The sequence below is a fragment of the Pezoporus occidentalis genome, unplaced genomic scaffold, assembly GCF_034315485.1.
Source record: "Pezoporus occidentalis ecotype Australia unplaced genomic scaffold, CSIRO_AGI_Poc_V1 ctg227, whole genome shotgun sequence".
Taxonomy (NCBI): Eukaryota; Metazoa; Chordata; class Aves; order Psittaciformes; family Psittacidae; genus Pezoporus; species Pezoporus occidentalis.
Window position 1 is genome coordinate 795,889 of NW_026914148.1, and position 18,805 is coordinate 814,693.

Here is an 18,805-nt window from a genome sequence, read left to right on the forward strand (position 1 = left end):
TTAAAGGGTTTTTTAATCCAGATGCTCAACAATATCACACAAAACTTTGCTTTATTTCAAATACTCCACAAAATTTTAATGAAGTCCTCTATTATGCATTTGTCCAGAACCAAGAGTAAAAATCTGAAACTCTTAAAATTGATATGCTATTATGTGGCTGTGCTCCTACTCAGAGTAACTAATTGGATAATTTAGCTGTAAAACTGACTTAAACAATGTTAGTCTGTTGAAAGTTCACATTTCTGTCAAGTTGACAGTGAGTTAATTCAAATGATTTAAATCTGTGATTGCAAAGTTGTGCTTCAGCAGGGTCAGGAAAAGCAGCTATGTGGGACAGGGGCTAAAAGCATTAACCAGAGATGTTCCATTTGAGAGCACAGGTCTACAAGAAACTTGCTAAGCAAATGCCAAAATAAAAAGCCCTCAACTTTTCTCCTGAAAATACAATGAGACCATGTTAGTTCCAGCAGGGAGTCACAGAGGATGAAGAGGTGCAGTGCAAGAGCCAGAAAGCAAGCCTGAAAAGTAGAGGGAGCAGGCTATTTCTCTTTGTTATCGAGTGAAATGACTCCACAAATATGACAATAAATCACTGCAGGAATCAATCTGAGTGGAGGCAACTGCTCCATGCTGATAATGCATCAATCAATATTTAATGTTTACACTTTAATTAATCTGCACGTAGGAAGCATTCTTTCAGTGACAAAAAAGTGATGAGAAATAAAACACCTTTTATATCAAACAGCAATGAATGGCTGCCTATCTGTTAGGCTTTGATTGGGACCTCAATTGATCATTGCAGCCTTTTTTGATTGTACCAGTGTGCAATGTCACATTTGGGTATAAAACAAACACAGTCTCTGTGTAGGAAGGAAGGGGGAGCTTCTGAATCTGCTTTTGAGTGATTACAACTTAATCAGAACAAAGAAAGGCTGATAGCAAAGTATGAGTTATTTGAAAAGGCTGTGCAGAAGCACATAAAAGATTTTCAACATCTGCACCAATGACACCTATCTGAACAGATTTTTACCGTGTATTACAATTATTGATACCTACTAAGGCTTTGTATAGAAAAACAATTTAGATGTTGACTGGCAGAACTGCCTTCCCTTATCAGAGCTACCAGTGGAGACCAATAATTAGTTTATTTTGTCTCTATTCTGTGCAGCAGAGAGGTGCCAGGTGCTGTACGAACGCAGGAGAAGTCAGAATTCCTGCTTCAGACTGTTTTGCCTCAGCGCTCTGTTTAAGCCTAGTAAACTCTAGTTTCTTCTTCTTTTTAAAAGGTCTGATTCATCGTTCATTGATGTCAACTGAATGACTTCTATTGACTTCAGCAGGCATTGCATTAGTCCATAGATGAATGGTATTGAAAGGCATAGTGATGAAAGACAAATGAAAAGACAGTGATACTAGACCAGTAACGTTCAATTATTCCTTTAAAAAAATAAAACCACAGCAGTACATTCTCCATCCATAACTAGAGGTTTCCTATGCTTATTTCAAAAATGATTGAAATGCACAGACTTTTCACATAATAAATGAAGGAGTATTAATTTAGAAATATGCAGAAAGCTTAGCTCAATTTAAATGATTAGAAATCCTAATCCAGGTAAAAAATTTCCACAAACTTACAGAGGGTAGAACCCAGGGAAATTTTCCTGTATTTTGTATATCATATTTAAGTTATTTTGTAAAGCCTGTCATGAAGTTAGGATCACGTAAAGGGCCTATGCAAATGTCAGATAATTTAAAAGTTTTAAGTGGACCTGCAACTAATTAAAAACTAATTACAATTTTTTTTTTTTTTTTTCCACTGAAGAACTGTTGTTTTACTTGTCAACAAATAAGAGGATTCTACTTAGGATCTAGTGACACCATTGGTCAAAACTCCTTCCCAGACTGGGAATTGCTTAGTTTAGGGTGCCTTGACTGCTGGATTAGGCAATACTTGAACAAAACTGGAAATAATATTTTGGTAAAAGTTTTACACTAAAAGTGATTTGAAAATATTAACCTCAATCCTGCAAACAAAATTTTGTTTCACTGAGACTTAATGATTTTTTCTATGATTGACAAAATTTTTCTGGCTATTCCAAAAGTCTAAGGCACCCAGAAACACACGCCTAAGGCTGCTGGCATATTTGGACACTAAGAGCAGCAGAGTTTTTAAAGCATAAATGACATCAGAAGACTTCCATTTATTGGTCAAGAAGTTTTGAAACACAGTACCATACAAAAATTGGAGAAGTGTTCACAGAGGAAATGAAAGAAGATGAATATGACATTTAAAATGCAGTAATTAGAACTTAAGTCACATTATATGTCTGATGTTTACTTGCTATTCCCACGTAATTTTTTTCCACTGAACTTTGTATGTAGATAAACAAAACCCCAAAGGTTTCATTAGCTCCATAAAAATGGAGACAGTGCCTTTTCACCAAAATCCATAAATAGTCTTTCAGCAGACTACTAACATACACATACATATCCACACAGAGATGAGTCTGCAGTTTATCTTTCCATAGAAATTTCTTCCCCCTTCTTTGCAAATCAGATGAACAAGCTAAAAGAAAGGGCAAAGTCGAAAGAGAGGAATGCTCTGTTGTGATGCATGATCAACTGCAAATATTTATAGAAAAGATAAAAACACTACTGTCTGCGCATCAGGATTGCCCTAGGACAGCTTTAACATGCATAGTTAATGTTTATGGAACAAAACCAACTTACTGAATGTGAAATCTTTATTTTCCTCATATGCACCCAAACCAGAAGTAAATTCAAAAAAAAACCAAACAAACAAAAAAAATACACCCCCCCCCCCCCCCAAACAAACAAAAAAAACCCTTGCTTGATAAAATCCTGAGGGGACAAGAAAAAAAACTTAATATTGTCACTGGTAGGCAGAAAAACTCAAGGTTGCATTTTCTGAAGATTTTATTCTGTATAGAGCTTGCTGCACACAGAATAGCAGCCCAATTTGGAAAGCCAAATACTGGTGCCTATCAACTTCACTTTCTTTGAAGCTTCAGGGAGCTGCATTGTTTGTCTGCAGCACCAATCCTGCCATGCAGGGAGATAGGTCCTGTACTGTGATTTTAAAGTCCTGTTAGCTGACCTTCTGAGAACACTAGACCATAACATTCTTTGCTGTAGATTTGAAACAAGTGAGCTATCAAAGCATATGCTTCCCATAAGGATATGGGACCCCTGGACCCCTCTGTCAGAGTTATATTGACTGTCTCTGAATGTGAAGCCCAAGCTCTAGGATGCTCTCCCAGCATCACTTCTGGCCACAGTTGGTGGCATTATCCTCAGTAATTCTACCTGTTATAGAAGGGGTGCCTAGTGATGTTTAAGTGTACCAGTCTCTATTTAGCACCAGGGCTTAGGCTACTTTTCCGCCTCAGTCTTGTCACAGCTGTCTGCTACATAAAAAGAGACTGAAATGCACTAAAAAACCCTGGAAGACTTATAATTCATTAACCTGACAAATGAAATGTAAGTCCTATCGATCAAGAGTAGAATTTCTTGGTTATAAAGGAAGCATATATTATTCTGACAGTATTTTCACAAGATAAACTGAAGTTACAAAGAAGGCAACCAATTTGATTCAAATAACTGTCTCTCCTCAGAAACATTCATGATTGTAGTCATCAAGCACAAGGTGGTGGGGTAATGCTACTACCCCAGTTTTTAAAGATTTCGATAACTGCATAATATCAAAGGAAATGGGGCTGTATCACTCACAGCTTTTCTGACTGATGATCCTATGGAAAATGCAAAAGTCTGACTCCTGCACCACTGAATCATGCTACTGCTAAATGCCAGCATGGAAAGATGTGCAATGACATACACAAGATAATCTCTCTTCCACCACTAGGCACTGAAAAGCTCAGGGTTTATTGTACAACTAATGAGAACACACATACTTGCAGTTGGCCTTCCACCACCTGTAGAAGGTGAAAGGCAGCCAAAAAGCTACAAGACTCTCCAGTTGCAATGAATTGATGAAAACCAAGAGCATGGCTCAGATTCAAGTCCTAGCCTGGTTATAGCAGTAGAATACTGGTGCCAATAGACCCACTTAAGAGTAGAGGGCTCATAGCAAAAGGCAGTCTCTGGTATTCCATGATGGTAAAATATATTAGGGCAGGCATCAATTTACCTTGGTTAGTTATGTTTTTAGTTATGTTGCAGTTTGGTGCCCAGGGGCCTAATTTATAATTCTAATAATAAAATGTATTATGAAATATAAGCCAAGCACATGCAGCTTTTAATTCTATTTCCTCTCTAAGGAAAGAGCTAAGCTGTTAAGCTCCAGCTTCGTTCAATATTTCCTATTTGTGAAAAATGCAAAAACCTGAAATCAGCAATGTACCACTGCAAGAGTAGAGTTCAGGTAGAGCAAGCTAAATGTCTTTGTGTTGTTTTCTTTTTCATTGGGGGTTTGGGTGGTTTTGTTGTTTGTTTGTTTGTTTTTAAATCCTCAGATGATGTTTCTGGTGCCTCAGTATCACAGCTGTCACAAAACCTGGTTTTGCAGATAAACTGAAGTGACATAGAAGCAAACCAGTCCAGTTCAGACATCCTTCCCACCTCAGAAAAATTACCTTCCATAACCTTACAGGATAGTACTTTCACCTGCATTCTTGAAGAGAGAACATACAGGTCTGCTGAGGAATCTCCTAAGGATGAAGAAAATCCTAATCCACTTATGAGAGATGCTCCTACTCTGGTTTGCTTGTAAAAGTGAACTCAACAGCCCAGATATTAATGTTATACTATATTTGTCATTATTCTTACATAAGAATTGGGGATGGGGTGGGGGGTGGGGGTGGTGGTGCATGGGATATGTTCCATTATTTCCTTCCCTCTCAAATAGACGACACAGCACCCTGTGCCAGGCCAAGTGGATATCTGGTCCTATCTCTCTAGGTCCCCTTCCTGAATGCACTTACGAAGACACATTTAGCACAGCAGAAAAGCAACTTGTATGTGTGTGGGACCAAGTTAAATGTTAATAGAAGATTATGTTTAATGATTCAGATTGTCAGTAACTTATTTAAAAATATGATGTCAAATAGCTGACTAGCAAATGTGTCATTGTTTTTACAGTACATAGTATTTATGCTATAAACAGGAGTTTTAATTAAAAAGAAAAAAAAAATCCCTTCAGTCATTTTGACTCTAGTTTCCACTGACTAATGTTGATATTGACAACAAGGTAATATTACTCATCTTATTTAAGCTGAATAAATAACAAAGAAGAGTTAATAAGAATACAGCTATCAAACATAATAATGTTCCTTAATCTCATGAAATTATTCTTTACTCACGTGAGCAGTCAGTGGCCCGAATTCTGCAGTCCTTAATCCCATAACATTACCTTCAGTGGGAATTGTTCTCAATTTAGGATCAAAGACCATAGTTTGCTGGGGCCACTCTTTCAAGGGAAGATTGGGCCCAGGCTTTTAATAAAGGGTTTGGTGGCTTACAAAGGGGCGATTAAGATCTTCCTTTGAAAAACACAAAATATAGAGTTCTTCTTTTGAATTATAAGAGCACAGATAGCCATAGCTTGTGGATTTCCGAGTATTAACTACTAATCCACAAATGAACTGAAAGGTTTTTGTTTGTTTGTTTTGCTGTTACAGTATTTAGTTAAACCTGTCAACCTTCAGTTCTCAGTAAGTCAGTTTTAAGTTTCTTAGCAAAATATTTTATCACATCTCTGTGAATAATTTCAATAGTTGGAAACATTTCCTGATTATATGTAAAACCTGGGGTAGTTTTTCGGTTTGTTGTTTTTTTGTTTTGTTTTGTTTTGTTTTTTTTTAATGAAAAGCTTGCACTTACTTATTCTTGAGAACCCAAACCGTGAAGTTTTGGAAACTAACCCACAATAAAAAAGTTTCTGTTTTCCTTTAGTGACATTCAAGGATTTCTGTTTGTCAGTGACAATACTTAGTATCATTATTATAGCACTTCAGTAAAAATCAGATTCTAGCCGTAGATGACTGCAGCTATAAAGTTTCCAGAATAGAAACAATGAGCCCTATGAAACTAATGAAAAAAAATCACCAACTTCCTCACGCCAAAGTCTGATTTTTACAAGGACTTCATTTCTTCCTGGTTGCCAAAACTGAACAGTTTATTTGAATCTAGTTTAGGTGTCCAGGAAAACAATTTTAATGTAAAATTAAATAATGTTGCACCAATGACAGGGTAATTAAGTGGTTTCAAAACTGAGCAATATATAGGTGCATTGTAGCATGACCCAATAATGACAATAAAGAAATAATATTCTAATGATAGCGTAGCTAAAGATGATAGATATCCAGACATGCCCCTAGCTGTATCACTGTACTGTAATCAAATGAAGTAGAAATCTAATGACTACTTTGACACAAACAGGTATTTAATATGCTGAAAATGTACCAGGTTTTCCCCCTCAAGCATTAGTAAAATCCCCAAGAAAATTAAAATCCAGGTCATAGCTAGATTCTTTTGCAACTGGGACTTAAATGAAAAAAAAAAAAAAAAAGAGTTTAGTCACTGTAAGAATTCTTTGTGCTGTTATATTTTTATAAGGTTAAAGTTAAAAATAAGATCAAAATCTTTTTGGAGGTTACATTAAAAATAGACCAGGTGCGTTCACAAACCCATCACACATATGCCTGTTAAACAAATGCCAACTAATAAATTAATTAAGGCTACTCACTTTTTGAATCAGAAAAAAGGAAAGAGCTTCAGGAACTTTTAGGGGGTGATGTTCTCTTGACTGACAAGTTTTTCATGCTTGGCCTTGATCATACAAGTCACTGATGCTTCTCAAACATTTTCCAAAATGGAAAACGAAATCACTGTCTGTCAGTCTGCACTGCAGAGAATTTAGTAACCTGTTTCTAGGTAGTTTCTATGTTTGATGCTAGAGAGAGATGGCATGACTGTTTATCAGTGAGTCATGAATAGTAAGGAAACAAGGTTTCTATACTGACTTGATGAAAATCCTTGCTAGTAATTCCTGCTGTAACACTCAGAAAATCAGTATTTGCACGTGAAATATCTCACTCTCCTTAGTATGCTATACTTCATTATGACAATTAGCATCTGAGCCGATCAAATGAAAAAATATCTTGCTATGACCTTAAATCCTACTGTACTTATAGGACTTGGAAAAATAAATAGAAAGGAATTTGATAAACAGTAAATGGTCCTGAAAGAGCAATGTGACTCCTTGAAACATAAGCTTTTCTAGCACTTTAAGGACAAACAACATTAATTTTGAATTTCTTCTTCCAATTATACAAACTTAATTTGTTTTTCTTTAAAACAAACAATTGCTGGAAAAAGGAATTAGTTGGTGTAGGAGTTATTAAACATGGCAATTACCCACTGCTCTTACACAAAAAAGGTGGCCCTGAAAAAAAACAGCTGATTAATATCAAAGGCAGCTAACCCAAAAACTAAAACTTGAACTGAATGGTGTGTGCTAATCTTTCTCAAATACACTTATGAAAGCTAAATTTGCTGGCATTTGTCATTGCTCTGCAGGCTAAGTGTTTATGTGAACAATATCTCCTCGGTTCTGAGCAAACCACTATAAACCACGGAATTTTGTCCTCACTGGTAATTTTCTGAATCTCCTGTCCATACACGGCTGCTTGAATAGTAAACACTCCACGATCTGGGGTCATTTGCGATAAACTTTGTTAAAAAGACACCGTTCATTACTGGTCATTTCCTTAATCCTCAAATTGCTTGTAAAGAAAATATTGAAATTCTGTGTTATATATTTGCTTTACTGGGTGTACAATCAAAATAACTCAACATGTTAGCCACATTAATAAAATACTTGCCAGATCAAAATCTTAGTCATTCCTAGACTTGTCATTGCTTATTGATGCTTGTTTGCCAGTCTATCTGGAGACACAGGAAAATCTTAATAGCTTTGGCCATTCATTAGCAAGGTACTGTGGAGTCCTAATCACACAAAGATATTAAACTATTTTTCCTTACAACAGCAACAAACGGAGGGAATTCTCATTACTTATTAAGATATGGAATATTCTTTGCATATTGAGTTTCTTCTTATACTTTGAATTCTTATCCCTTATCATTCTATTTCTGAGGCCAAGATCAAAGTAGATCAGCCTTACAGAGCTACAGATGAGTGGCTGCCTTTCAGAGAATATTAATGCCTTCTTGAAGAGCAGTTCTGGGAAGGAGGTGTAATCCCCTGAAGAGAGAGCCTTGTGAGCCCAGCTGTACTGAACAACTGTAGCCTGCTCACTGGATCAGCTGTTAAGAGTATGCAGCCTTGCTGAGGTTGGAGCTGCTTATCCCAGTTTAACAATGTGGCCCAAATCTCAGAGCGATAACAAGACAGTCTTTTTTGGAACTGGAGAATCATGTAAAAGCGGATTCTGGCAGAAGGGCACAGAGCAATGTGGTTTATAGCAAGAAAATATGTGACTGATTTTGTATTTTGCATTGCAAAATTTTCTGGTCTTTCCAGTTCAGACTTGTGAATTTTCTGGTTTTAGTTTTCACCTCTCGCTACCTCACCATCTGAAGGACTGGTGTTATTGATGAGCTTGTTGGCAGTGGGAAAGACAGTGTCACCCTTCAGTCTTCCACTTCCAGCAGCAACCCTGCCATACAGGGTTTCTTTCTTGCCTTCAGATTGCTTGTGAGCCTTTTAAAGGGGAATTACTTTAGACCCTTGTTAAAGGTAAGAGTAAACATGCTGAGTATCAAGACATTCAGTGGGTATCATTACATGAAAAGAATAAATGTTATATTCATTATAGAGGAAAATCTAGTAATAAAAAATATTACCTGCATTTATAGCCCTTGTAACTTAATTTTTGTGACAAAGCAAAGAAGTAAAAACATTCCTTTCTGCCATTCAGTGACCCCTATAAGAAACCCCCCATGGAGTCATTTAGGATAGTAATTTGAGTGAATATATGCAGCTTTTAGTTTGCTTACTCTTCTTAAATTAATAACCTTTACCAGTGATAAATCTGGAAGTTTCTAAAGACATTTGCAAAAATTCCCTCAAATTAGTAAGCAATTAAAAGAAATAAAAAAAGACATTTTCTACAACATAAAAGAGTGACAGAACATGGAACTGTGCTGTTCAAATGTTAAAACTGTACATAAAATACCCCTTCAGTATATGCTGCCAGTAAAAACCAGGGCAAAGCAGGTCATTAAAATGTCAGACTTGGGGCAGAGTGGAAAAAATGCTGTGTTTAAAAGTAAGCATGTAGACTTTTTATAATTATTTCCCCTTAAAGTTAACTGTTCAGGAAAAACAAACAAACAAAAAAACAACCCAACCAAAACAAACCAAAACTAAACCTCAAACAAACAGCTCTGTGTCTTCAGGATGAAGATCAAACTCTAGTCCTATTCTTGTTTCTAAGTGAACCTAGGTAGACTTTTGGGGTCCTTATGCAGCTTCTGGATGTCAGCTTTGTGTATGAAAAGTCTTTTTCCTTTATCCAGTTTTTCTAAAGGAAAATACCAATGTCATGTTTATGCTAAAGATGAATATGGGTAACAGGAGCATTAGAAATCATGGGGGCCCCATGAACAGCAGGGGAGCCTTGGAAAGATACTGAGGTGCCATGCACAGTCCTGTGCTTGCAGGGCTTGCACTGACAGATTGTCACATTTGCCATTGTGATGTTAGTGTCTTACTGCAGGACTTCAGCACTGCTGGAAAGAGCTCAGACTAGGAAACTGTTCTCAATCCTCCTCATATGAAATAAAACTGCCCACTGAAACTGGTAGAAGATTCATTAACATAAAGAGACACTATGCTAGTCTGGCGGAACTGAAAGCCATGCTAATGCTGTTTAGTTAAATTAATGTTTTGCAGTCCAATGCAGATGAACCAAGACAGTTGTCATGGTTTAAGCCCAGCTGTAAATCAGACCATGCAGTCTCTTTCTCACTAACCCCCCTTCCCCCCGACTATCCCCTCTCCATGGACAACAGTAAAATGAAACCACAAGTCTGTATCTTCAGACATGAAGTACATTGCAGTACTGAAAACAAAAAGGTTGAATTTTGCTGTCACTTTTCCTATTTCCAAGCTTTCTGAGCCAGTAACAAAGACTGATATCCTTCTGGCTCATCAATCATATTCCACTTTTGCTTCCCTCATATTGGAAAAAAAGTGCATCATGGCCCTGCAGAAAAATATTTCCATCTCATTAATCTTGTTTTTTTTTTTAAGCAAAGTGTCTGCATGTGAAGCCAGTGTAATATCTACACTGTGTCTTTTACTGAGCTGAATTCCTAAACTGTGTCTAAAAGGTGGCAATGTTCTAATAACAACTCTGCCCAGCCAGTATAACTCCACATTAATTGGGCTAGTGTATCTGAACAACACTGCTGATGTACACAAAGTTATTCCAGATTAATTTTGGTTTAATTAAAAAAAAAAACAGAAAACACCCCCCGCAAAAAAAAAACAAAAAAAAAAAAAAAAAAAAAGAACAAACAAACAAACTACAAACCAAAAAATCCCTCATAAAACTCAGATAAATTTATTGATCAGAAAATGGAAATGTTGTACCCTTAGGCAGTTTCTAGGACTCTCACTGAAGTCCATGCAGGAATCCAGGTATCTTCTTTTGTCCTCTAACATCTCCATATCTCTGTTCCCTAAAACTAACAAACACAACTGCTGAAAGTACAGGTTGTCACATTTACAGTCAGTGATTAAGATCAACATTCTGGTTTCCATCTGATAAGACCAGAGCTCCAAGTGGAGAGACAATGAAGAAACACAAAATAGCACTGAGAGATTAAACTTTTATTTAGTCATTTTTCTTTAAACTACCTTCTGCAGTGCAAATATTTTTAAGTTTGGAAAAGGCCTGTAATCACAGTTTGAAACTTGTTACACTCAAAATATGCAGACCATGGGAGTATATTAATCTTCATACTTATGCTTTCTTTTTCTAGTTCCTGGTAATTTAAATATGATAATCAAATATATCAGGAGGAGACAGAGGTGTGGGCCAAGTTTTAAACTGGTATAATTGACTTAGAAAAAACAATCTTTAGACTGCTGTGGTTCTACCACTGTTAATAATAGGTCTGTTATGATCAATACTGCCTCAGTATGTATGATGAGTATTTCTTGGTCATAGTCTTACAGTGGCAACTGTATAAGAAGAGTCAAAACATACCATATATGCAATTTTTTTCAGCTCTATGGTTTCCATTCTATGGTAAATATGGGGAGTACTAATTAGGATTAAAATTAGATGTTGGAAAGATGGTTTCTAGTCACACATAAAGTCTGTGAGTAGAAAGTATAAATTTTTTTTAAACAAATTTTAAACCAAGAGAATGACTTTAGTCCACTTCAGTACTTCAGTACACTATCATTTCATTGCACCATTTTGACACAGTAACAGGAGCCTAAAGCCATACTTTATTCATCATGGAACCCATGGCTTGTGACCTACAGTTTTAATTAAGGCAGGACACCCTGAACCTGGAGGGCTGGTATGTAATTAAAATGACAGGTTTGAGCACCATTAATTTTCCTACTAGGTACAAGTATTCAGGATGATAATTCCAGTGTAATAAGATTTACTAGTCTTATGACACCTCTGGAAGTCCTTAATTCCTTAAATGTAAGCAAAAATTTTATTTCTACCTGTGTTCTGTGTACCATCTTCTATCAATAGTGGAGATTCTAGTATCAGAAAATAGGTTTCGATTTGGGTTCTTCAATAGTGGAGATTCTAGTATCAGAAAATAGGTTTCGATTTGGGTTCTTCAACCTAGATAAAAAGATTGGAATAACTTTCTCAGGAAACACTAGCTTCCTTGCAGTTCTTTGTGAGAATGTCAAAAGCTGGTTCTTTGCTGATTTATTGTATAACTCCTCTTATTCTCTTCCTGGCCACAAGCTTAAACCAGCAGGCAATTCTCCATTTCCAAACTACCAAAAAGATGCAGCTTGCAATACACATTCAATATTTTATAGATTTTAAGATCTTCAAAAATATTTACTACAGATCTGAAATCCTGTGCCATATTCCAAGGAAATCCGTTAGAAAGATGCTTTTCATGAGTATTTGACTTTGGTTGCTTAGGAGTTTAAGTAAATTATGCTCTCTGCTGTATTTCCAGAGCAGATTCAATTGACACCCACATGGAAGCAACTTGCTCATTGTCCTCAGGTCTGCACATACTTGATTTCTAGACACCTAGAAGCAAAAAACATACTCCCCTGAACACCATCTACATGCATATTTTGAGATATAAGAGAACATGATAACATTAAATACCACACAATCTCCACCATCACAGTCTTTTCTTCAGGGTTCCAAACTCCTATAACTTAGCAATAGAGCTAGCAGATAGAATCATAGAATAGTTAGGGTTGGAACACCTTAAAATTACCTAGTTCCAACCCCCCTGCCATGGGCAGGGACACTTCACACTAAACCATGTCACCCAAGACTCTATCCGGCCCTCTTAGAAAACCACCAAGGATGAAGCATTCACAGCTTCCTTGGGCAACCCATTCCAGTGCCTCACCACCCTCACAATAAAGAACTTCTTTCTTATATCCAATCTAAACTTCCCCTCTTTAAGTTTTAACCCGTTACCCCTTGTCCTATAACTACAGTCCCTAATGAAGAGTCCATCCCCAGCATCCCTATAGGCCCCCTTCAGATATTGGAAGGCTGCTATGAGGTCTCCATGCAGCCCTCTCTTCTCCAGGCTGAACAGCCCCAACTTTCTCAGCCTGTCTTCATACGGGAGGTGCTCCAGTCCCCTGATCATCCTCATGGTTCTCCTCTGGACTTGTTCCAACAGCTCCATGTCCTTTTTATGTTGATGACACCAGAACTGCACACAATACTCCAAGTGAGGTCTCACGAGAGTGGAGTAGAGGGGCAGGATCACCTCCTTCGACCTGCTGGTCACACTTCTTTTGATGCAGCCCAGGATACGGTTGGCTTTCTGGGCTGCAAGCGCACACTGCTAGCTCATAACCCAAGTATAAACCTCAACAAGTTGTTGACATCAATCTGCTTTGTTCTTATAATTTCAGAGGTTTTTTTTTAAGATCCAGTCAGCAAGGTCTCTTGGAGTCTTCTCCCAGAACTCCCATTTCCTGGAAGTTCCTTTTCACATTCTCAGTTCTGGTCAAGTCTGAAAACTGTGGGCCTGTTTTTCTAATTGATGGCTTGTCTTGTACTCAAACCAGCAGTACTACTAGCACAAAGAATCACATCTACATTACCAGCAGGTATTTGTTTCCCCAGTATTTCCACTGTCATACAGAAGGACTGGCATTTCTATAATAATGCAGTGAATTAAAACAACAGGTTAATCCAGTTTTTTAAAAAATAATAACATAATGAATAAGCTGTTTGACAGACAGTCTGCGGACTTCTCTGGGCAGGGAAAGCTGCAGCATGGTTAGACAATGCAAGACACCTGTGTTCACTAACATTTTAACCCAGCACATCTTATCTGCCCACAGCCACATCTAATCTGGCTGATTTTCCCCAGTTACAGAAGGACTAGGAATAATTAAAATTAATTGGTCAGCCAGCAGAGCTGGGGGAGTTGCAAGCTTCTACCAATGGACAGTGATAAAACACTTTCAATCAGAACAGCTGCTTTTAGATGTAATGTTTGGCATTAAGAAAAGGTGACTTGAGCAAACCAGGCTGCCTGCAGTATTTTATGAAATGTGCACATGACTTGTGCCAAAGGACACATGGCGTTGTATCTCTACAGTCAGTGGTATGAGCTGTTCATGGAAACGTCTTCAACTGGCACAGTTATACCTGGAAAATTGGGCAACTCACACCTTCATTTTCTCTTCTGTGTTAACTCAGTCACTGTGTCTCTGTGCTGGAGTCAATAGATCTCACAAAGCAGCCCTGTGTCCTGCAAGCTGCTCAACAACTTTAAACACTGCGCTGAGGTGTAGATCTATAGATGTTTTCCACGCATTTCTAGCCCTCAGATTGGGAGAACATTTTCTAACAAACAGAAAGATCTGATTTACCTTCGTTTATGCTGGCATTACAGCACTGATTTTGAAATCAGTATTTTGAGGTACTAGTTAGAAATCTAGCAGCTTTTCCGTATGAGCTGTCACCACCATCTGCACTGCCATTGGCTTTTTCTTAACCAGCCCAGCTGAAAAACGACCTAGTTAAAAAAAAAAAAAAAAAAAAAGAAAAAGTTAGATTAGTTTGAGTCCAGTTCACTGTGCCTGAAGAAACACTTCTGCTGGAACAAAGGCAGGAGAAGCAGCAGGGGCAGAAGCTGCTGCATAACTGCAAGTGTAGCCACATTCCTTGGCATTTGAATAGATGGCCAGACTCACTGAAAGTAAAATGGGTTTAGGTGGATTCTAATCTTTTCTTATAATAATGATTTTATTTTTTTTTTTACATTCCAAATAGAACCCATCCTCAGAAATTGTGTTTTTCCGGTGGATCTGTTCACACAATACTTTACAGCTCATTTCTGTCTTAGTCATGTTTTCGTTTTTCCTTTAGCAGATGTTTACAATTACTCCTTAAAATGTTTCCATTTTCTGTGATCATTGAATGTGAATGAGGTGATATTTTTAAAAATAATTGTAGTTTTTTCTGGCCAGAAACCATGACGTTAGGTTCAAATAGTCTTTGTCTTTTAAACTGTGGTAGAGGTCTTATACCTTTCTAACAGCAGCAACTGCACTAGTTTGCCTACTCTTTTTTTGCCAAAATCAGAGTGTTATTTGTCATTATCTGACTTTATCTAGTATCTGGTAATCAGATGTGTAGATGTCTTTTTATTTAACCTTAAAGACATGAGGCCTATTCTCCTGAATTTGTGCTTGAGGATTTCTTGGGAGGACTGCAGAACAAATGGTATTACAGCAGCCCAAGCTTCTGAAATGCAAAGGAAGGTTTCTTTGCTTTTTTTTTCTGTCAGTTTTTTCATTTGTTTTTATTGACCTCAATTTAGATCAAAGTTCTCACAAATAACTGCCATGTTGCCAACACCTGCAATTACGCTGCATTGTTCATAATGCTTCAAATGTTCTCCAAAACCCTTTTCTGGGAGTCATGCAAATTTTTGAGAAAGCTCATCCGTTTCTTCTTTTTTCTTCTTTTGCTTTAAAAAGTAAGATTTCCATTTGCAGGAAAAGTATAAAAATTATGCCATACATTTTCGTAAAAAGTGCAGCATGTATATTTTAAAAGATTTTCTTTTTTTAATACAGTCCTGTGACTTTTGGAGTGCTGACTCATGATTTTTACATGCTTGACATCAGCAATACCACAACTGAGAGAAAATCTTTGTGAAAGATTCCTTTCTAGTCCTCTTGAGACAAAGGGATCCCCCAGGAAAAAAAACAGAGAAACAACTGTTTCTTATTCATGATAGTTCTCGGCTGAAAATAAGCACAAACCCAGCTTTAAAGCAAACAATCTAAAATATCTGCCAAACCATTCCTGCTTGTTTTCTTCACCATAAAGACTCAAAAAAAAGTACAAATACATTTTTTCTTTTCTTTGCTAGGATGGTATTAAACCGTATAATGTATAAAAATGAAACTTCTAGTATAAATAAATATTTCTTTTAAGAGGCTTCTTTCAATATTCCAGATTCCTCCCTCCTTCTTGTCAAGTACTGGGGACAATGAATTTTTCATTAATGGTGCAATGTTATTTTTAATTATACTGTGTATTTTTTTTAGTTTCCATAAAAGAAATGTAATAATTTTATGCTTACATTCTTTCTGTGTAATTAAAATTATTTTTCTTTACTAGGAAATAAGTATGCTGAGAGAAATATGGAAATTTCACTGGAAAAAGAATAGATCTTTTTGCTCTTAAATGAGAATTTTATCCCATGAGTTATTCCACTTTCACTGCAGTACACTGGTTGATCCAATACCTCAAGTTTCTACTAGTTGGGCACAAGTATTCCCTATTCCTAATAATATAGAAGGTAATCAGTAGCTATCATTGACATTGCTGGTAGTAATGGTAGAGGGAATATAATATAATATATTACACTAACAATAAAAAATTGATTCTGGAACTAGCTGGCTTAGCAGCTAAAACTAGACTCCTTTATCAAACAAAACTTCCAGATAATTCCAAAGAGTTTTTTTATGCATTAAAACTTAAGGATGAATTGCTTGTGGGTGGGATAAAAATGGTCAGTATGTGCTTGTATTAGAATAAATATTTTTGGCATAAACTCTTTTAGAGGCAAATCAGGTCAAAAGATGATTTACAGAATTGTCATTGTCATATGGCATTGATTGCTCATTTCAATTGACATCTGTGAGAAACTGTTGGACATGCCATTTCTCTTGCATTAACCAGACTTTTAATTAATTACACAAAGCTGAAAGCAAACACAATTAGACTGAAAAGGGAAACTATGCTCAAGTAAAGGTACACATTAACCAGCTAAATTCATACTATAACTGAGTCTAAATCTGTCCTGTGCTATATATTATCTTCAAATAGTAAACACCATCAGAATTATCATTCATTGCGTGCTGTTCAGTACATAATAGGAAATCTTGTCCAGCATCAGAGATCATTCCTTTTGTTCTACCTGTTTGTTCCACATACAGACATGAACAAAAGTACTATTATTACTTCTAAATACTTCTAATATTTCTAACATCATTACTACTACAAAAGTACTATTATTTCTTCACCATTAGCCTTTCAGAACAATATTGAAATCAAAGACAATTTAAGTATCTTGTTCACAAAATTAAATATCCTGAATAGCAGACTATAAAGTATGTTATTTGATCTCTGCTGCACTAGTCCTTTAGATGATCATAAACCTCATGCTGGGTGTCTCTAAGCATAATACTAATTTAAGAATGACAGAGCACCACTTCATAACTGCTTCTTAAAAATATTATCCTAAATTTGTAATAACTCTTTGTAACCACTTATTTACCCAGAAACTTAATTTTTTCTTTTAAATTTAGTATTTTTATATGACACCATATTTTCATGCTACCTCAGTAGAAATATAGCTGAATAAAAAGTAGTTCCAACTTTTTAATGCTCTCACTTAGCAACATGACGTTAGGACACCACAAGCTTCAAATATATGAATAGTAAGAAAAGGCCCTTTTCATTTTTCCCCAGAGATGCACACATCCAAGATGATGCTGTGTTATTTAATCAAGACTGGGGGGAAAAAAATCCTTTATATGACAATGTCTTGAGAATTTCAGCAGTTTTAATGTGGCATGAGCTTGCCTATATGAGATCTTTTCTTTTGGGACGGTTCTCCCACAGAATCAAAATCCTATTGTAATATCTCAAGCCACCATCCTTTCCTTTAACAAGTTTAGTATGATTTCTGGAAAGGGCTCTATGACTGAAGTCAGGGTAATCCTGGAATTTAAAAAATGACTTTGTAATATGAGTTCTTGGCTGTACAGATTGTTGTTGTAGATATAGCATGGTGTAGACTGAAAGGACCATTTGTTGCCTGTTTCTTTCTAACAGTGTATGAAATCCCATTCTGAGGTGCTCTGCTGGTTGCCTGCAGTGTAGGGGAAGAAACTGTTTCCCTTTAGATGTATAATTTGGCTTCTGTTTTTTTTGTTTGCTTTCCTTAGAGCACTGACTACTGACCATGACTGCAGCTGATAGAGGATGTCAGACTGATATGCAGTTGCTCTTACTCTACCAGAGTGCCCAGCTCAAGTGTCTTCTTCATATTAAATCAAGCTTCAGATGTGAGGTCAATTAAGCGTTTTCCTCAAATCAGATTGGTACAAGCTATTAGATTTGTCTTCTTTTCCTCAACAGGTTTGAATTATCTAAAATAATTAGAGAATTTTGTCCCTCCTATCCCCAGCTACAAGTGAATGAGTCCAAAAGCAAAATATTTGGGAAATTAGTTCTTATTTACAAAGATGAAGTAAAGAAGTTCTTTTTCTGTCATTATAAAAGCTGTCCACATGCGTGTCTGTAAAAGTACTTCACGCAGAGCTATTTATGTTGTTATGCTTTTAAATAAAATCTGTGTAAAGTTCCAAAGAATGTACCATGGCCAATTATTGCTTATCTGCTCCTCCACCCACCACCCCCGCAAAGCCACCAGCCCCAAAAAGCTCCTTGTTGCCCCCAAACCACACCCCATGGGACACCCCAACACACACTCCCCCCAGTATCAGGGAGCCAGCGGGCAGCCCCAGAGTGGGTGGGTGCCTAATTTGGGGTGTCCCCCCCAAAAGACCACCAGCAAGGAGGTCGGGTGGGGGATGAGCATGAGCACCTGCAGCAGGGACTGGGAGCACTGGGGGAAAAACTGAGTAGGGCTGGGAGCACCTGCAGCAGGTAGTGGGAACACTGGGAGGGATTGGGAGTTGAGCATGGCAGCAAGCAGGAAGACACCTGCGGCAGGGACTGGGAGCACTGCGATATTGAAAACCCAGCAGTATCTGGGGCCATAGTGACCTATATTAGTCTGTACTGGTGCAAACTGCTCCATACTGCTCCATACTGGGATGTGTAAATTTGCAGATGGCACCAAGTCGGGTGGAGTGTTGATCTGCTGGAAAGTAGGAAGCTCTGCAGAGGGATCTGGGCAGGCTGGATCAATAAGCTGTGGCCAATGGCATGAGGTTTAACAAGGCAAAATTCAGGATCCTGCACTTAGGCCACAACAACCCCATACAATGCTCCAGGTTTGGGAAACAGTGGCTGGAAACTGTTCATGGGAAAGGAACTGGGGGTGTTGATTGATGGAG

The 18,805-nt window shown here is 37.3% G+C and overlaps 1 long non-coding RNA gene across 1 annotated transcript; it reads left to right on the plus strand.

The window, feature by feature from the left end:
* The first annotated feature begins 390 nt into the window (after positions 1-390).
* On the plus strand, positions 391-18,110 carry LOC134164890 (uncharacterized). Its single transcript, XR_009965303.1, has 3 exons — positions 391-525; positions 8,550-8,737; positions 17,669-18,110. It is a non-coding gene; the product is annotated as an uncharacterized LOC134164890 (long non-coding RNA).
* Positions 18,111-18,805: the final 695 nt, after the last annotated feature.